At 40.8% G+C, this 17,605-nt stretch overlaps 1 long non-coding RNA gene across 18 annotated transcripts; it reads right to left on the bottom strand.

Annotated features, from left to right (window-relative positions):
• Positions 1 to 2,895: 2,895 nt before the first annotated feature.
• Positions 2,896 to 13,450, bottom strand: LOC107503065. Of its 18 annotated transcripts, none has more exons than XR_004954434.1 (7): positions 13,167 to 13,447; positions 11,378 to 11,659; positions 10,822 to 10,977; positions 8,028 to 8,152; positions 7,806 to 7,930; positions 5,726 to 7,668; positions 2,896 to 3,255 (listed from the first exon to the last, which is right to left on the bottom strand). It is a non-coding gene; the product is annotated as an uncharacterized LOC107503065 (long non-coding RNA). The 18 variants fall into 18 exon arrangements; XR_004954432.1 differs by having other exon boundaries at positions 2,903 to 3,255; positions 5,726 to 5,846; positions 7,567 to 7,668; positions 7,806 to 8,152; positions 13,167 to 13,430; XR_004954429.1 differs by lacking the exon at positions 7,806 to 7,930 and having other exon boundaries at positions 2,906 to 3,255; positions 5,726 to 5,846; positions 7,567 to 7,668; positions 13,167 to 13,423.
• Positions 13,451 to 17,605: the final 4,155 nt, after the last annotated feature.

The following is a 17,605-nucleotide window of genomic DNA, read 5'->3' as shown; positions in this document are numbered from 1 at the left end:
AATAAATATGTAAGGGGGAAGAGGTGTACTAGATTTAATGGGGTGATCACTTTGTGAGTTATATAGATCTCTAATCACTATGCTGTAAACTGAAACTAATGTATTATTTTATGGCAACTATAATTGAAACCTCATTGACTTGAACAAGGTAAACATGAGCAACTAATTGTCTATCATATTTCGATAAAGGTGAAAAAAGAAAATGCTCCTATATCATCTTGTGTTAACCACCATAATGTCCGAGTAAGTACAACAAAAAGAAAATGTATGATATATACATTATAAAAAAAAGGGATTGCCAATTAACTGACTCCAGTGTATTACCGAAGAGTATTTTGCTACCTACAACCTTAAATAAGGTGGGATAAATTAACAGAATAATGCTTCATTCACTACACATCAGTGTGAACAGATTCAAATTGACTCAGCTTTATTAACAAAACTATATTAAGTCCACACATAGTCTAAATAAAGCATGACTAAACCAACATATATGCATTGAAAAATACAAATTACAGCATTCAAGAAACATTCAGTTTCTTCTGATAAAAGAATCTGAGAGCGGTACTTTCTATAGTTTTCAAGACTGAAGCTCATTGTTTAGTAAACACGGATGTACAACAGTTTTATGCACTTAGAGGTGACCTGTCTATACTTTCTCAGAAGATTTCTTTATTCCAACCACATCATATAATATTCATGATGCCAAGTATGGCTGCCATAAAAACACATGGGGATTTTGATGAGCTGCCACCATGTTTTCCTTAGAACACAATTGGTAAAACTAGTTAAAATTGTCAAAGTTCCTCTGTCTTACATTAATGCAAAGAGCAATGCCTTGAACACCTACTTCACAGTGGCTCACATCAACGTTCTAAGTCAAGCACAAATAGCTTCTTCATTTCAATTTTCTCCATACATTGTACATCACAGTGCCCTCGATCTTGAAGGGAAAAGTAGATCAGAGTGAATCCCACCCAATATGCAAGAACTCTCAAATCCTGAGGCAGCAAATGTCCACCCCATGATTTGCTAACAGAGGTAAAACATAGCATCAAGTGATTTCATAGTCGAATCACATATTTCCTTTTCAAAAACTCTCAAGTCATTATATAGACATGTTGTAAGTAATTATACCTGTCCAAACATCCATCCCTTTGATACTCTTAAGCATGTTAACAAGTACATTGTTTTTAAACTTTTACTTATTCTTTGCAGGTGTTCTGATTTAGAGTGATATCTCAAAAGTGCTCTTGACTTACTACTTTCTAATGTCACTTCTCTGATATTTCAGATTTGATTTTCCATTAAATATTTCCCCACATTTTTTTTTACATCTTTAAAGTCACTTTTCAGCATGAATTCTGTGGGGCTTTCTGAAGTGTACAGTTGTGACAAAGGTCTTTCATCACATATTAAAAATGCAGAACTTCTCCCCAGTAAGCATTTTCTGATATGGAGTGAGGTTGTAGGTCCAGATACAGGGTTCTCACATTCTTCACGGTCTTGGGGTTTCTCTCTAGTGAATTCTCGCATGTTGAATAAGCTGTGAATGGTGAATAGAGGCATCGCTACATCCTCTACAACAGTAAGGCTTCTCTGCAGTATGAATTGCCTCATGTTGAGTAAGATGTGAATGCCGATTAAAGTCTTTGCCACATTCCTCACATTTGTAAGACTTCTCTCCAGTATGAATTCTGGGATGGTGAGAAACTTTTAAGTGCTGATTAAAGGCTTGGCCACGTTCTCTACATTTGTAAGGCTTCTCTTCCGTATGAATTAACTCATGTTCAGTAAGACATGAATGACGATAAAAGGCTCTGCCACATACTTTACATTTGTAAGGTTCGTCCCTAGTATGAATAATCTGATGTTGAGTAAGCATTGAGGACTGGTTACGTGCGTGTTTCTCTCTAGTATGAAAGATCTCATGTTCAGTAAGATATAAGCGCTGAGTAAAGGTTTGGCCACATTCTTTACATTCGTAAGACTTTTGTCCAGTATGAATTCTCTGATGTTCAGTAAGACCCGAATACTGATTAAAGGCTTTGCTACATTCTTCACATTTGTAAGGTTTCTCTCCAGTATGAAATATCTCATGTCTAGCAAGATATGAGCATCGAATAAAGGCTTTACCACGTTCCTTACATCTGTGACATTTCTGTCCAGTAAGAATTTCTCTTGTCTACTAAGATATGAATATCGAGTAAAGGCATCACCACTCACTCCAGTATGAATTTTCTCATGTCTATTTAGACTGGATAATCGACTAAAGACTTTTCTACACCGATTACATTTGTAAGGTTTCTCCTCGGTATGAACGTTCTCATGTTCACTTAGATTTAAAGACTGGTTCAAAGATCTGTCAGGTTCACTACAGTTGTTTGTCTTCTCTACAATATGACTCTTCTGATGTATAGTAAGATTTGAGCTTTGACCAAAGACTCCCCCACATTTATAATGGTTCTCTGGAAGCTGAATTTTCTGATGTTTCTTAAGATTTCACCCTTGGTTAAAGTTTTCCTAAGAATCACTGAATTGATAACTTCTCTCTCCATTACACGTAGTCTGGTCATCACTGAAGACAGAAAGGACATTAGTGAGGGCACTAATTTCACTGAACATGTAAAGTTGTTCCCAATTACTCCATGATACCTATTAAACCATAAAGGTTGTATAAACATCCTCCCACAATCACAAAACTTCTACACCTTGAGACAAGAAGGGATTATTCCATTATGGAAGCATAATATATCCCTGGTTAAGGGATTGCCAAATTGATCACATTTAGGATTTCTCTCTTCACTTGTAAAGCTCTGATGTTCAGAAATGCTTGACTATAAGTTTGATCCTATCGTACATTTGAAATAATTCAAATGGCTATACACACCATAGATTAGATAACTTCACAGATATTCCACATTTTCTTTCAGAGAATATATCTATGTTTAGAAAATTGCTTACCGTCTTTACATTCAAAAAGACATTGTTCTGCAAACATAACTGACTTCAAGTGATGGTTTTCCCAAGACGTGTTATGTTTGATCTCTTATGGCAACAGAAATTTTATTATAACTGTCCCAATTTGGTGATGTCCCTCATAACATCCTTTAGGACCGTCACACTCTCTCTCACATTTTCAGTCCTACGTTAGGTACAAATTCTCAAGACCATCTCTTACCAGTAGCATTTTGTGAAATGAATCTTCTATGCCTGGCTTTCGCAACAAGTCCTGGCTGTCTTCAGGAGACAAAGCTGAAAGATGCCAAATAAATTATCACTACCACTATACTCAGGTAAATATGCTTTAAATTCTAATGCACAAATTGAATACCGATTGCAGGACTATGCAAGATGGCATAATCCTAATAGGAGGCTCCAAAACCTCGCTCCTCCATGGAGATGTGAACTTAGCAACCATCACTGACCCAATTTACTTTTTCAGTATTCCGGAATCGAGTTAGGTAGGAGCTCACAGCATGCCCCGGAAAGTGAAAAAATGAGGGAGAGTTACAGCAAAGAGGGAAAAAATGTTGCTTACAGTTGCCGACAACAGCTGTCCACCCATCCCGGCACGCCGTGGCAGTATTGTGAAAAATCCCAATTCCCAGCTTCTTCTCAGGAGAGAAAGAGATGAATGCACTGTGTGTCCTATGATGTGGCTTTTTTTACAGTTGCCTGAGAGTGTTGTTTATCTTTTGCGTGACAGACTGCTAAGGGAATGGCAGTACACTGTGAATGCACTGTGGTGGCTGCTAAGAAAAAGTACGACTAACTATTCAACGCCAGAAAGAATGAAGTGCTAAAGACAGACCTCAAAGATAAGGAGGATACCATGGGCTCTAAATAAGAAACAGAAATATTTTAAAATGAGAAATTACACACAAGAAACACAGAGGATACACACCCTCCAAAACCAGTGAGACTTGCCCTAGGCTGCCTGTTATTTGTCTTCTCCTGTAACAAAGCAAGTCCATAAAGCTTGAGGTGGTGGCTGCTGCTTCTCCAAAATCTCAACAAAACATCACAGGGCATACAAAGAAACAGAAGAACATGGTCTAATAAGAGGAACAAAATAAATCTCCGGAAATAGGCCCTAAATTAATGCAGAGCTATTAATTACCTGACCAAGAATTCACAACATATTTTATAATTTTGTTTTAGGTTACCCCCAATGTAACCACAATAAAATACCTACACTAGGCATGCAAAAAGAAATGGAGAGAGAAAGCAAAGCATGTTACTACCAAACAAAATTAAAGAAACACAATGGAACACAGTTAAGAGAAGAAAAGTGGGACAAAATAGCTCTGAAAAGTGCAGAAAATGATTCTCAACTGGTTATAGTAGTCCCTAATTCTCAGTAATTACCTTAAATTAAAAAGATGAAGTTCCCCCAATCAAAAGAAAAAAGTTGGCTGAATGAATTAAAAAATAATATCTAACTACCTTCTGTCGACGAAAGACTCACTTTAGAAGCGAGGACACATACAGGATGTAACTAAAACCATGGGGAAATGTATTACATGAAATAATCAATGAAAAGCATGGTGGCCCTACTAACTAACATCAGACAAACGTGCAGTGTCAAAAAGTATCACTACAAAAAGAGTGAACTGAACAGGAAGCTATGAAAATTATATTACAAATATGTAAAATGCAGTGCAGCCACAAACAGTAGGAAGGTTCCTCAAGAATTACAAACAGAACTACTGTACGAATGAGTAATTCCACTCGCGGGCGCTTATCCAAGAATACCAAACACTCACTTGAAGAGCTATATGCACCCCTACATCCACTGCAACGCTTTTTACAATACACGAGATATGGAAGCAACCTAAATGTCTATTGATAGATCAATGGATAAAGAATATGTGATAAATGTACACAATGGATTATTATTCAGACAAAAGAAAGAAGGAAATCCTGCCAGTGGCAACAACATGGATGATACTAGAGGATACTATGCTAAGTGAAATGGTCAGACAAAGACAAATTTCATAAGATTTCACTTATATGTGGAATGTAAAAAATAATAACGACCAAACTAATCAGAAAAAGATTCACAGATAGAGAATTTACAGAGAAGAGAGGGCCATGGTGAAGTGGATGAGCGCTATAAAGGTCCCGTTATAAAATGACTGCGGCACAGGAAATACAGTCAACGATATCGTAATGCCTTTGGAAGGTCACAGATGGTTACCAGACTTAGTGTGATCACTTCATAAGATTTACAAATGAAGAATCACTGTTATCCACCTAAAACTAATACTTCATTTCAATTACACTTTGATAATCAAAATAAATAAATTCAATGACTGCACCTTTGGCCACAAAAAATTGTGATAGATCTTTCTCCTGTTCAAGTTTTACGATAATCCTCTATTACTTTCATAATGCAAAATAAAGTAAAAATAAAAAATTTGAAAAAATAACTATTTTATAATGGCGGTATATTATTAGGATTAAATTAAAAACTGCCAGTATAGTTGACATAAAATACTGTCAAAAAACGTGTACCCCAACTTCAAGTGTTGAACCAATGTGGAGAAATTAAACCTTTATGTACAGTTGGATGAAATAGAAATTGGTGCAAATGGTATGAAAAACAGTATGGTGTTTCTCAAACAATTTAAAATAAAATTATCCGATGGCACAGCCATCCTACTTTTGGGTATAAATCCAAAAGACTTCAAAAGACAGACTGTAAGAGACATTTACTCACCCACGTATATTGTAGCATTATTCACAAAAGTCTGTAAGAGTTGGAAGCAACCCAAACGTCCATGGATAGATGAATGGATACAGAAAATGTGACATATACATACACCAGAGTCCTATTCGGCCTTGAAAAAGAAATAGAACTCCTCTGATACAATGCAGAAAAACTTTGAGAACATCTGTTAAGTAAAGCAAACGAGTCACAAAAAGACAAACACTAAAATTCCATTCCCGTGAGTCATCTAATGTAGTCTGCCTCATAGGGGGGAAAAAAAAAAAAAAGTGAAATGGTAGTAGCCAGGGGCTTGGGGTAAAGGGAAATAAGAAAGTGGTTGTTTTAATGGGTTTTGAGACAGTTGGGCAAGATGCGTATTTCCAGAGATCAGTTGCACAACGATTTGGTCATACTTAACACGACTGAATTGTACAGTTACAGATGGTCGAGATGTTACATTTTTAGTCACGTTTTTCCAAACTTGAAAATCAAAAATTATCTCTAACAGATAACTATAAAAAATTTCATTACCTACAATTCAAAAAAAGTGTTTCTCTCAAAAAGAGAATATAAAATCATCGGTTAATACATATGAAATTATGACTACTTCCATACTATTTACACAGGATAAAAAACAAAACAAAAACAAACAAACAAGAAAACCACTGACCATTAACTGAAAAGAAAAATAAGCTAGATAAATTATGACCGAGACAGGAAAAATTTATACCAACATGCCGAGAATCACTGATCTATAAAATCGGCACCGTGATTAAGAGACATGCTGAGCAAGGCACATGAACACCCTAATGATTACTTTCGGCCTCAAGAAAACTGAAATTGAGGAAGCAAACATTTTCCCAAATATGGGAGCCTAAAAACAACGTAACCCACTTCTTCCAAAAGGAGTACACATGAGCACGCTATATCAGCACTTCTGAATCAAAACCCACAAACTGACAAAGCTCTAATGAGAAAGTGAAAACAAATGAGACACAGCCCCAGGCAGCTTGGACTGAACAAGGCACAATAATAAAACGATAGTTATTAAGAAATCAGGTAACATGAAGACTGTCCTCTTCGGTGGGCTCTGTGCTAAGCCCCCTTGTGTCATGAATTAATTGACAAACTCTGTGAGGGCAACAGATACATAAACCTGTGGAAGAACACAGACTTGAAATTTCTAAGGTTCCTTCATACATAGCAAAAGAACATTCTGAAGTGAAACAGAACGAGTCTTCTCATTTCAGGGTGCTGCGATAAAACTGCTGACTCTAAACTTTGTAGGGTCATGTTTGAAGCCTCCTTACGATCAGAAGTTATAAAGCAGAAGACATAAGCCATCTGTCCCCAGTGCCCCCGGGATTTCTGCACCAAATCCCAGGACCTCCATCACTTCCTTCACAAAATCCTTGCATGGGGCAAGAAAGGAAATTTTAAAATGGCTTCTTGTAGAATTCCTCATAAGGTGCAGACTTTCTCAGGCCCCCAAGGTAATGGAAGAGCAGGCAGACCCTGCCGGCCCCCACAGGCCAAGGAGAAGACGTTGGCCCCCACTGCGAACGTGACAGAGATCACGGAGCAGGTGGAGAGTCCCTAGGGGATGTAGGAGCATGGGACATCTTGGAGAGACCTGTCCCTCTGTGACAGTGACAGAAAGAAACCTGGGCTTCTCATTTCCCTTCCAGTGAGGCAGGTTCCTAAACCACCATTGAAGGTCTGGCTTCCTCCGTGACCTTCAGCTCTCTCTTCCAGTGAGGCAGGTTCCTAAACCACCATTGAAGGTCTGGCTTCCTCCGTGACCTTCAGCTCTCTCACCGGTGTCGTCTGCTTCCTTCATTCCCACCTACCTGGGTGAATGAACACACTGCCTTTCTCCTCTTCATATCTTAAGCCTCCTTCATGTGCTCCAAAATGGCGACCAGGTCTGGCTTAGAGACAGCAAGGTCTATCTATTAGAAAAAGGAACATAAGTGATGGAGATTCTCCAGTTTCCAATCCAGTAAGTGCTCAGGTACAAAGAGAGGACATTGTAGAATGTTAGAATATTCTAGACAATGATTCCCTAAATACTGTTTTCTCACAGCACCTTTACTCTACTAGACAACACATGAAGTGTTCAGATCCTGACTTCCTCTTCCAGGTACATCATGAAGACTTCTTTTTTACACCAGCAACTCCGAATTTGTCCCTTCAGGGCAGCGATCTGAAACTCTACCACAGAAAGCAGAAGCTCTGAGAGACCCTGTACTGATGAAGGAAACAAAACCCCGTGGGTGAGGCAGGCATTCTGGAGGGAAGTCATCCTCACCCAGGGAGACCAGGTTCCTATAGGTCTCCAGCATCGCGCCCCAGTACAGTTTCTGCTGAGGTGGATCCAGGCATTCCCACTCTTCTTGAGAGAAATCTATGGCCTCATCCCTGAATGTCATCCATCTGTGAAACAATAGACACGTTTACCAAGTGGCCACGGGCAGAGTTCCTAATGTGACCCAATACGAAAACAGAGTTAAGAGAACTAGTTTTGACCTAAGAGTATCCAGGATTAAACAGTAAGATCATTGACAGAAATATTCTCTAGTGTATTTTTTTTACTCTGAAACAAACGATGACATCCGACCCAAGAAACAACCGAAGAGACTTGACTTTCCTGGAAGATAAATTTAAAAATACAATGTCAACACAGGCGTATGGTTTTTCGAGTGTTATATGTGTATCATAGAAGATAAACTGCATACGTTTCTAAGGAAACAGTCACGATGACTTAGATGTGTAAAGTACTTCTGAAATTTTAATGCGGACAACAATAAAGATCAAAAAATAAAGATTCTGAATGAGGAGTTCTGGGATGAAAGGTCTGTTTCCACATTTCTAATAACCTCACTTTTAACTAGTGACGTCAATGTCTCTGGTCCGTTGAATAGAACAGGGAAACAAAGCACAGGGGAAAATTCATACATGACTTAGAACTGAGATTTGTGGAATTTATAGTTCTCATATGCTAGCTAGGACGCATAGCAACCACAATCCTTTGGAAAATTTACTGTATACTATGTATCGTTCTAACAGCTTTCATAATTCCTAATGCACATAAGTAAGCTGAGAACAGTATTATTCTTCCTCTTTTATGAGAATATATTGTGAAACATTCAGTAAACGGTACAGCTTGGGTTTTACTCCAACCTTTCTCTAGAATTTTTCAGAAGGACACAGACCATTCATTACACATAGTCAACTCTCATGAATTTTCATATCCATTTCGGTAACTCAGAAGCACCAAAAGGACTTAAGCAAGTAAGAAGAAAGAATAGCTCCAACACTGTTAACATTTTATGCACACAGAAAGACAAGCATATGGAAACTATGTACATGTTAAAAGTGATAGAGAATAAAATTTTAACATCAATAAAATCGAGATGATTTTTGCAATGCTGTCAATCTCATGACTCCATCTGCGGCTGATACTCTGTATTGAATAAACACAATAAAAAGAGAAATACACAGAATAATGTACATTAGACCTACGGTTTCTTAGTCTTTCATTTCTTTGGAACATTCTGTGTATTATTTGTACTGAGCTATCCATTAGAAATTAAACTCACTTAAACAGATATTAACACGATCCTTGCAAACTTTCTTGAAAATACAAAAAGTGAAGTAGGGTACGTCTATAACATGAGTGTGGAATATAATGAAAATTTCCAGAATCAAGGCCTGATCGATTAAAGCCTCCACTTCAAAAGCCAATTGTCCAGCTTTCTTTTCACCCGACAGCAGAGGGAGGAAGGTGCGTGAGACACCATCGGCCCCGCACGCCATGCAGGTTGGGCAGCAGCACCTGTGGGCCCATCGCCCAGCTCCTCGAGGTGCCACGGAGCCTACGAGTTGAAGATGAATGAAGGTTGTCGTGATGAATGTTTTCTGAACACATATCACAGAGGTTGACGAAAACCACTAGAACTGCATCTAACGGGCACATAGGTAGCTGCAGAAGAAGATTCAAGTCCTTAGCTGTGGTGTTTCAAAATTCTTCACTGCCTCGGAGGTGTGGAAAAAAAATATGAAGAACTGGTCAAGAAAACATGAATTGAAGCAAATGATAAAAATAAATTTAACGTGGATCACCTCGCAATAAGTTATGTAGGAAATAAATGTCTGAATACTTTTAATTGCAAAGCAATAGGTTTTTTGTAGAGCCAGAGATCTCTAGCAAAGAAAGGTGAGGCCCTTCATTTTCAAAAGCAAAGGCAAAGGAAACAAGGGAGTTTCTGCAAATCTCTCAAGAAATCTCTCCAGGACCCATATCAAAGATAAAGGGGAAATTATTAACTTTCTAGAAAAAAGAGGACCTCAACCGTGTGAAAACCAGGTGGAATGAAACGAGTGCATCAGGGGTCCGAGGCACACGTGAGGACACATCACCACTGCTGTGATATCGGCAAAAACAAATCACTAAAAAAAAAAAAATCATAATCTGAACCCGATATAAAAAAAAAACCATTAGTTTAATGCAAATTTCAATTCACAAGTAGCTCCCGTGTTCTGTAACTCTAATAGTGCATGTTAACAGTAAGTCTTTCTTCCCAAATTAGAGAGCAGGTCTCTTTTAATTACTCTTTTTTCAGAACACCCTGAGCTGTCCTGACAACTAATGCCATCCTGGTCAACGGTGCACTTTCTAAATCCCACTCTACAGCACTGACGTTGCCACCACCATGTGAACCTACAACCTACACTCGCTCCCCTTCTTGACAACACCCAAGTATCTGAGTCACCCCATAAAGATCTTGGACATCGATGCCTTCCCCAAGTTGGTCCGTCCCACACGGGGATAATCGCTGGGGGTCATTACTTCTCAGTGAGAATTCTTCATGCCCTTAGGAGCCTGCATGGAGACAATCCAGAGAGGACTCTGGGACGAGGGACAGAACTAATCTAAAGAGCTAACCTTATCTCTCATTTTTTTAAAAAAGGAAAAAAGCAGCTGCAAAAAAACGCTGCTCGGCAAGGATGTCAGAAGTAGAGGATCATAAGTTGTAGTTGTAAATCCACCAATTTTAGAAGAAAAAGCAAACAGAGCCTCTCACCCCGGGCAGAACGTTTACCTGAGAAGCAGCCATTGCGTCCTCGTCCTCCTGCTCTGGATCGTTTGCTCAGGCAACCTAATGTTGAAGAATCACAGCCGCGTCTGGAGAATGTGCCTTCAAAAGTATCAACACAGCCCCTTCATCTGATTCCCCCACACTCAGGACCTTGATATGCTAAAAAACAAAACAAAACAAAACAAAACAAAACAAAACAAAACAAAACACTCTCCCCTGTCCTTTTTCACAGGACAGTCAGGGACAATGAGCTCCTACGTGAAGACCAAACTGCGAGCTTTTTCTTTCCTGTCTTCCCGTGCTCTCCCTTCCCACAGATGTCCACAAATTCCCACAACCATGAGAACAAGGGCTGCTCTCCTGCCCCCCAAACCCACTCCTTCACCAAAGCCTACTCTCATCTCACACAAATGTGTCCAGGAGCCCTCTGGCCAATCCTAGCCTCACCTTAGAATCACATAAAACACCTCATTAAAATAACAGTGATGCTCCGCCCAGACCACTTGTCCAATCTAGGGGGTGCTGGGTTCAGGTGATGATGTTCAGTCTCAAAACTCACATGATCTAGTAGGAACCCGGATAAATGAGAAGCGTTTAGCTTGAATGAGCATGCAGATCCCTTGGGGGATCCGGGCCCACCATAAGACTTTCTGCAGGCAGCCTGTGAAATGGCATCTTTAAGTCCTCTGGTGTTGTTGAACTTGCTCCCCAGACCTGCTTCCCATAGCACTGGGCTACAGACATCAGACTCCGCACCACTGAGACCTTTGGGTAGTGTGAGGGGCTGGGGTGCAAACTTCTAGAAGTTCAGGCTGGCCGGATGGATTTCCTTCCTCTTTTCCTGGAAGTCACAGAGAGTTATTTTTTAAATATGGAAAAGGAAAAAAAAAAAAAAAGGCATAGTGCTTTTAAGATTCCTTGAAAAAGCATCAGGTGGTGACAGACTCAGTCCTTTCTGGTCTTAGGTCACCACCCTCAGGCCATTCCAGGAAATGAGAAGAGACCCACGACAAACTGACCAAACCGAAGGCAGGTCCCTCCCCTCTGGCTGCATAAAGGATGCACACGGAAGCCACAGGGTGATGCGAATAATGATAAACGCACAAGCCTCAGAAACTACAGTCTTGTAATTCTCATTCAGCACATGTTAAGTTAAATCGATTACAAAGCCCCAAGTCAATACGTCACAACTCAGTCATCCACGTCCCATCAGCTCACCGCTCATCCAGGTTGGGGCTCCCTTCCGCCTCCTCTAGGGTTTTCCTTCCGTCTGTGCATCTGTGTGTCTCGTCCCTGTTTCTCTCTACCGTTGTCCTTTCTTGCGTTTCCCCGCTCTCCGATCTGCTCTTTCCCCCCTTTTCTCTACTCCTTTCCCTGCACCTGCCCCACCAAACTCTTGAAACCTATTTCACCCTCAGCGGCTCTTTCTCCCTAATCGTTCTGATTGCGCCCCACCTCCACATATTTCTGCCTCTGTCTCCCCATCCGTGTCCCCTTTGATTCCGGTCACCCGCCCTGTGCCCCGACTCACTGGTGACCACGCTAGCTGAGCTCTCAGGGCGACTTCTCCCGCTGCCGTCCTCCGCCGCCCTCCGCCCCGCCCCGCGCCCGTTGTCGCGGCCCCGCTTCTGCTCACCACGCCCCTCCCTCCCAGCGCCCCTTCAGCTCGCTGGAGCTCCTCTCTTCCCTCCGTATTCTCCATTTTCTTTCTCCTCTGCCTGCTTCCCCGAGTTACGCTCTGTCTGACTGTCGAAGACAAGTCCTTCCAGCGCCTCTGATTTATCGTCTCTTTAAGGACCCCTCCCTGACCGCTGTGCCTGCTCGCGTATCTAATCCTCTCGTTACTTCTCTCCCGTGAGGCTCTCACACCCTCGTCCCGCCGCTCCCCTGGCCTCCCCGTCGTAGTCACCGTTTCCACAAAGACTCTCCCCGCGTGTGTGGGTGAGGGGGTTGACCTCTTCCGGTGACATCCCGCCTTATTCCCTCCTAAATTCCACCCCCTGAACAGTGAACTCTTCCTGGGATTCGGGCCCCTTATTAAATTGGGGGACGGGGGAGGGTCTGCAGAACCCAGGCCAAGGAGGAAGCCGGGGTCCCTCCGCCGAGTGTGGCGAGGCTGGGGGAGGGGCGCCGAGGGTCCGAATCCAGCTCTCGAGTCCATCTCCCCAGACTGTACACGGCGCGGGGAGGGCGGGCTACCGGGTGAAGGGTTTTAAGCAGGAAAACGACCCGAAGGCGGACAGACTGCAGGCAGAACCGCCTCAGACTTTACGGGAAAGGACCACGGACCTTCCACTCCGCAGAGAGGCGTCAGGGACCCGGACGTCTCCCCTGGACGCTGGACTCACCGCTGTAGGAGGTGCGGGTGGGGGACTCTGGCGTCCGTAGCGAGCCCCCAGGCTTTCCGCGTGCAGTACGGTGGACCGAGAGGCTCAGGTTTCAGCCCGAACAGCCGGACATCACAGTCGCCAACATGACCTTCCCTCTGCATTAGCGCTTCTGGGTCTGCGAGAAATTCCGCGGGAGCGCTGAGGGGAACCCGGGCGGGGGGCGGGGCCCGGGCCGAGGGCTTCTGGCGAAGCGCGAGGCCTGAATCCCAGCCAGACCTGGACGCGGTCGCGGGTGGGAGGGGCGGGCGCAGGGGCGGAGCCTGGGCTCCGCTGTGCCTGGCTCTCACTATCTTGGGCTTAATATCTGGTAAGGCTTGACCGTCATTACTCATAAAGTTTGTAAGATTTCCTTCCAGAATTAATATGATGACGATCGCCCGAGGACCGAATTTTCGATAAATTTGCCACAGCCATTCCATTTTTAAGATTTCACTTAGATGTAGTTACTGTTGTTTAGTGAGGCTTGACTATTGTTTAAATTTGTAGCCAATTCATTATATACTTCACGGTCTCCCCTAGTACGAAATTCTGATGATTACAGAGGACTCGCCCTGCCTAAAGACCTTCCGAGTCATTATATTTGTACGGTTTTTCTCTAATATGTATAACTGTGATATTTGCTTATCAATGAAGAATGGATCAAAACTTTCCCATCTTTATTGCAAATGTTGGTTTTGATACCAAGACAGATTCTTTCCAGATGTGAAAACTAACTTGATCGTACTTATAATGTGCATCCTCAGTTTTAATCTCTATGGGTCACCCTGATGTAACTGAAAGCTTAGTCCGATATTTTAAAACAAATCATTCCATGCATTTGTTTCCTGAACGTGCTTTAAAAAAAGGGGAGGCAGGGAGAGGAGAAGGGGGAGACTAGAAGAGTATACCAAATCTTTTTGTTTCGTGGCATTTCTGTGGCTCCATTCGCCAGACATATATATGGGAAAAGACACATTTAAAAACACTTGCATGGTCCAACACAATTGTTGGAGAGCCCAATGTGCTTGAGAGCTTTGAGCACTGTCCATCTGGAGTTCCTGGGACTGACCATGATGGCCTGTATATACCCCAAAGGCGGATTGCTGGGCACTCTGAGGATACGGTACAAGTTCACATCTTAAATCATTGAAGAGATATTTCAGCCCCAAAGCTGCCATTGTCTGGGGGACTCCCTCAGAGTGAACGGCGAAGGTATTGACTAAAGTCAAGCGCTTGACGATCAGATCCGTGGACTTTAACCTCTGTACAGTGAAATAAAGGTAAATATGATAAAGAAGAGAGAAATTCCCCGGGATTGCAACTGCAGAAGGTAGTCCTCATTGCCAGGTCCCTGTAGGACATCCTGCTGCTTTTCTAGGACTGATGCTCATATTTGTCTTGCCACTTGTGACAGCATGAGGTTAAGTGAAACAAATTGTACAGAGAGAGACAAATACTGTATAATTTCACTTACATGTGGACTCTAAAAAGAAACAAACAACAACAAAAACTGAGACAGGAACAAACTCACAGATACAGAGAAAAAACCGATGGTTGCCAGATGGGAGAGGGGTGAGAAATTGGACAGAAAACGAGTTTAGACGTACAAACTTCCACTTATGAGTCACAAGGATGTCATGTTTGGCATAGGGAATAGAGTTGATGGTAGTGTAATAACTACACATTAAGAGATGGTTACTACATTTATTGTGGTGATCACATTGTAAGGAATATAAATGTGGACTCACTATGCCAGACACCTGAAACTAATATAATATTGTATGTCAACTATAATCAAGAACAAATTTTTTAAAAATTAAGGATAGAATAAGGTATCAAGAATTGATATTGAAACGATTCAAAAATAATTTACACAACACAATGTGTATGGGTTTGGAAAACAAGAGGATATGAAATTTTCTAGGGCAATGGAATTTACCAAGATTAACACTTATTTAGATCGGAAATCTAAACCAAATAATATCCATGCATTATAAAAGAAGGCCTCGCAAATAAGGTTACGTGAGCAAGTGATTTAACAGAGGTATCCTATAGTGATTTGGAATGTCAGATAAACCAAATCTTACACAATTCAAGAACATCAAAATGAAAACACTACTTCCAAAGATGGTTCGGAACGCAAATGAACATTGATACCGAAACCTTCCAAATGTTGTACCAGACAGAATATTACAAGAAAAAAATAAATTAAATCATGCCCACTTACACATATCTCTGCCTACAAATTTGTAAGCTAAAATACAAATACCGATGTGCCGTATACATAATTGCCAAATATAGTTTATGTCTGAAATTCAGGAATGATTCAATATTAGGAAATACATTTATATAGTGAATCATTTTTATAGGGTGAAAAGAAGTCACATGACTGTGTTCATGGGTACAAAAATTTATTTTGTAAAATTTAATATGCATTAATATTAAATTAAAATGATCAAATATTAAGAATTGATGGATTTTTTCACCGAGATATAATTGACATGACATTAGTCCCGGTGTACTACATAATAATGCAATATTTGTATGTATTTTGAAATAATCACAATAAGTCTAGTCAACGTACATCACCATACGGAGTTACAAAAATTGTTTATATTGTGATGAGAACTTTTAAGAACTTCTCTTTCAGCAACTTTCAAATACGCAATACAGTATTGTCAATGAGAGTCACCATGCCATACGTTACAGACCCAGGACTCACTAATTTTCCAGCTGAAAGTTCATACCTTTCGACCCCATTCACGCCTTTTACCCAAGCCCCCACTCTGACAACTGCCAGTCTGTTCTCTGTAACAATGAGCTTTGGGGTATTTGTTGTTGTTGTCATTTGTTTGTTTTTAGATTCCACATAAAAGTTTGAGATCATATGGTATTTGTCTTTCTCTGTCTTACTTATTTCAATTTGCATAATGCTGTCACGGTCCGTCCATGTTGTCACAAATGACAAGTTTTTCTGTGTGTGTGGTTAAATAATATTCCATTTTATAAACACACACACACACACACACACACACACACCACATTTTCTTCATTCATGTATTGATGGCTGTTTAGATTGCTTCCATGTCTTGTCATATTGTGACCGTGTTGCAATGAACATGGGGTGCAGATAACTTTTGAAGTTAGTAATCTAATTTTCTTCAGATAAAAACCCAGAAGTGTGATTGCTGGATCTAATGATAGTTCTATACTTAATTTTTAGAGGAAACTCCATACTATTTTCTGTGGGTTTTTTTTTTTTTTTCGAACTGGACAGACGGTGCATTTGCCCTACTCGAGCGCAGTTTTGTTTGCATATTCATGTGCATACACATGTCTCAGCGCTACTCATGGGAGGCTTTAGGGAGATCTCGCTATTGTCAGAAGCTTAGCCAAGGCAATTTAAAGTAGCAGAAGAATTGGAAATAATGATGGGAAACCCAATTTGAAGATGATATGATTATATATCTAGTAACACAAAGGAATAGAAAGGGAAAAAATCTGATATGAAATATGGTTTATTAAACTAGTACAATGTAACGCTGACCCACAAAAATAATTGCCTTTCTCTGTATAACTAACAATCATCTATGAGATGCACTGGAAGATGGCGTATGATAAAAAATAAAGTAAATAAAAAACATGAAAACACCTAGGCGACGTGAAATTGAGCTGTGCACGTGATCGCAATGATTTCTTAGACAAAGTGCTGGCACCATGTTCTTCCTTTTATTTGCATCTCTCTGAAAATCCTGCTCCTGTGCTATGTGTCTCATTTTTGTCTCTGCTCATGAATTATATGTTGGTGTATTTCGATAGTCTGAAAATAAGGAAATACATGTTTTTTGGTAAAATGACTTCTCATGGAAGTTCTCAGAGAATGCAATGGGACACACGTGCCCTTACACGTCAGACCTTAGAGTTTCCTGGTTACTTTGTTGCAATGTTACAATGCCTCTTCAAATGAGTCCATGTTTACAAGTGTCTGCCTGTGTGGCTGGGAGGAGAGAGTAGCCTACCTCCAAGGTCCCTTTGGAGAAGCTATCTAGAAACTTGTAATTGTTTTGTTTTGTTAAATTTCTTTGTAATTAGCCACTGAAAATAGATTTCAGAAACATTCTCTCTCTCCAGCATGTGCTCTGATGGCTGCTACTGAAGAGGAAATCTGAGGAATTTCATTGAAAACTAATCAACTTTCTGCTTCTGTAAATATGCTTGTTTTCTGCAAATAAGCTTACTGCATGCAAAGCCTCCTGGAAAAGCTCCCTTGCACTTTGCTCGACTTGCAAGTGTAACTGTTTGTACCCTAGCAGCTCAGGCTTTCTGTTGTGACAATTTGTATCTGTCAGCAGCCTGTAACGACTCCCGGCCTTACCAATGTTACTACTCGTACTCGCCATAGCAACTCCTGTCATTTG

Source organism: Rousettus aegyptiacus, unplaced genomic scaffold (assembly GCF_014176215.1).
Source record: "Rousettus aegyptiacus isolate mRouAeg1 unplaced genomic scaffold, mRouAeg1.p scaffold_m13_p_14, whole genome shotgun sequence".
Taxonomy (NCBI): Eukaryota; Metazoa; Chordata; class Mammalia; order Chiroptera; family Pteropodidae; genus Rousettus; species Rousettus aegyptiacus.
The sequence above is the reverse complement of the archived record's forward strand: the minus strand, read 5'-3'. Positions and strand labels throughout refer to the sequence as shown.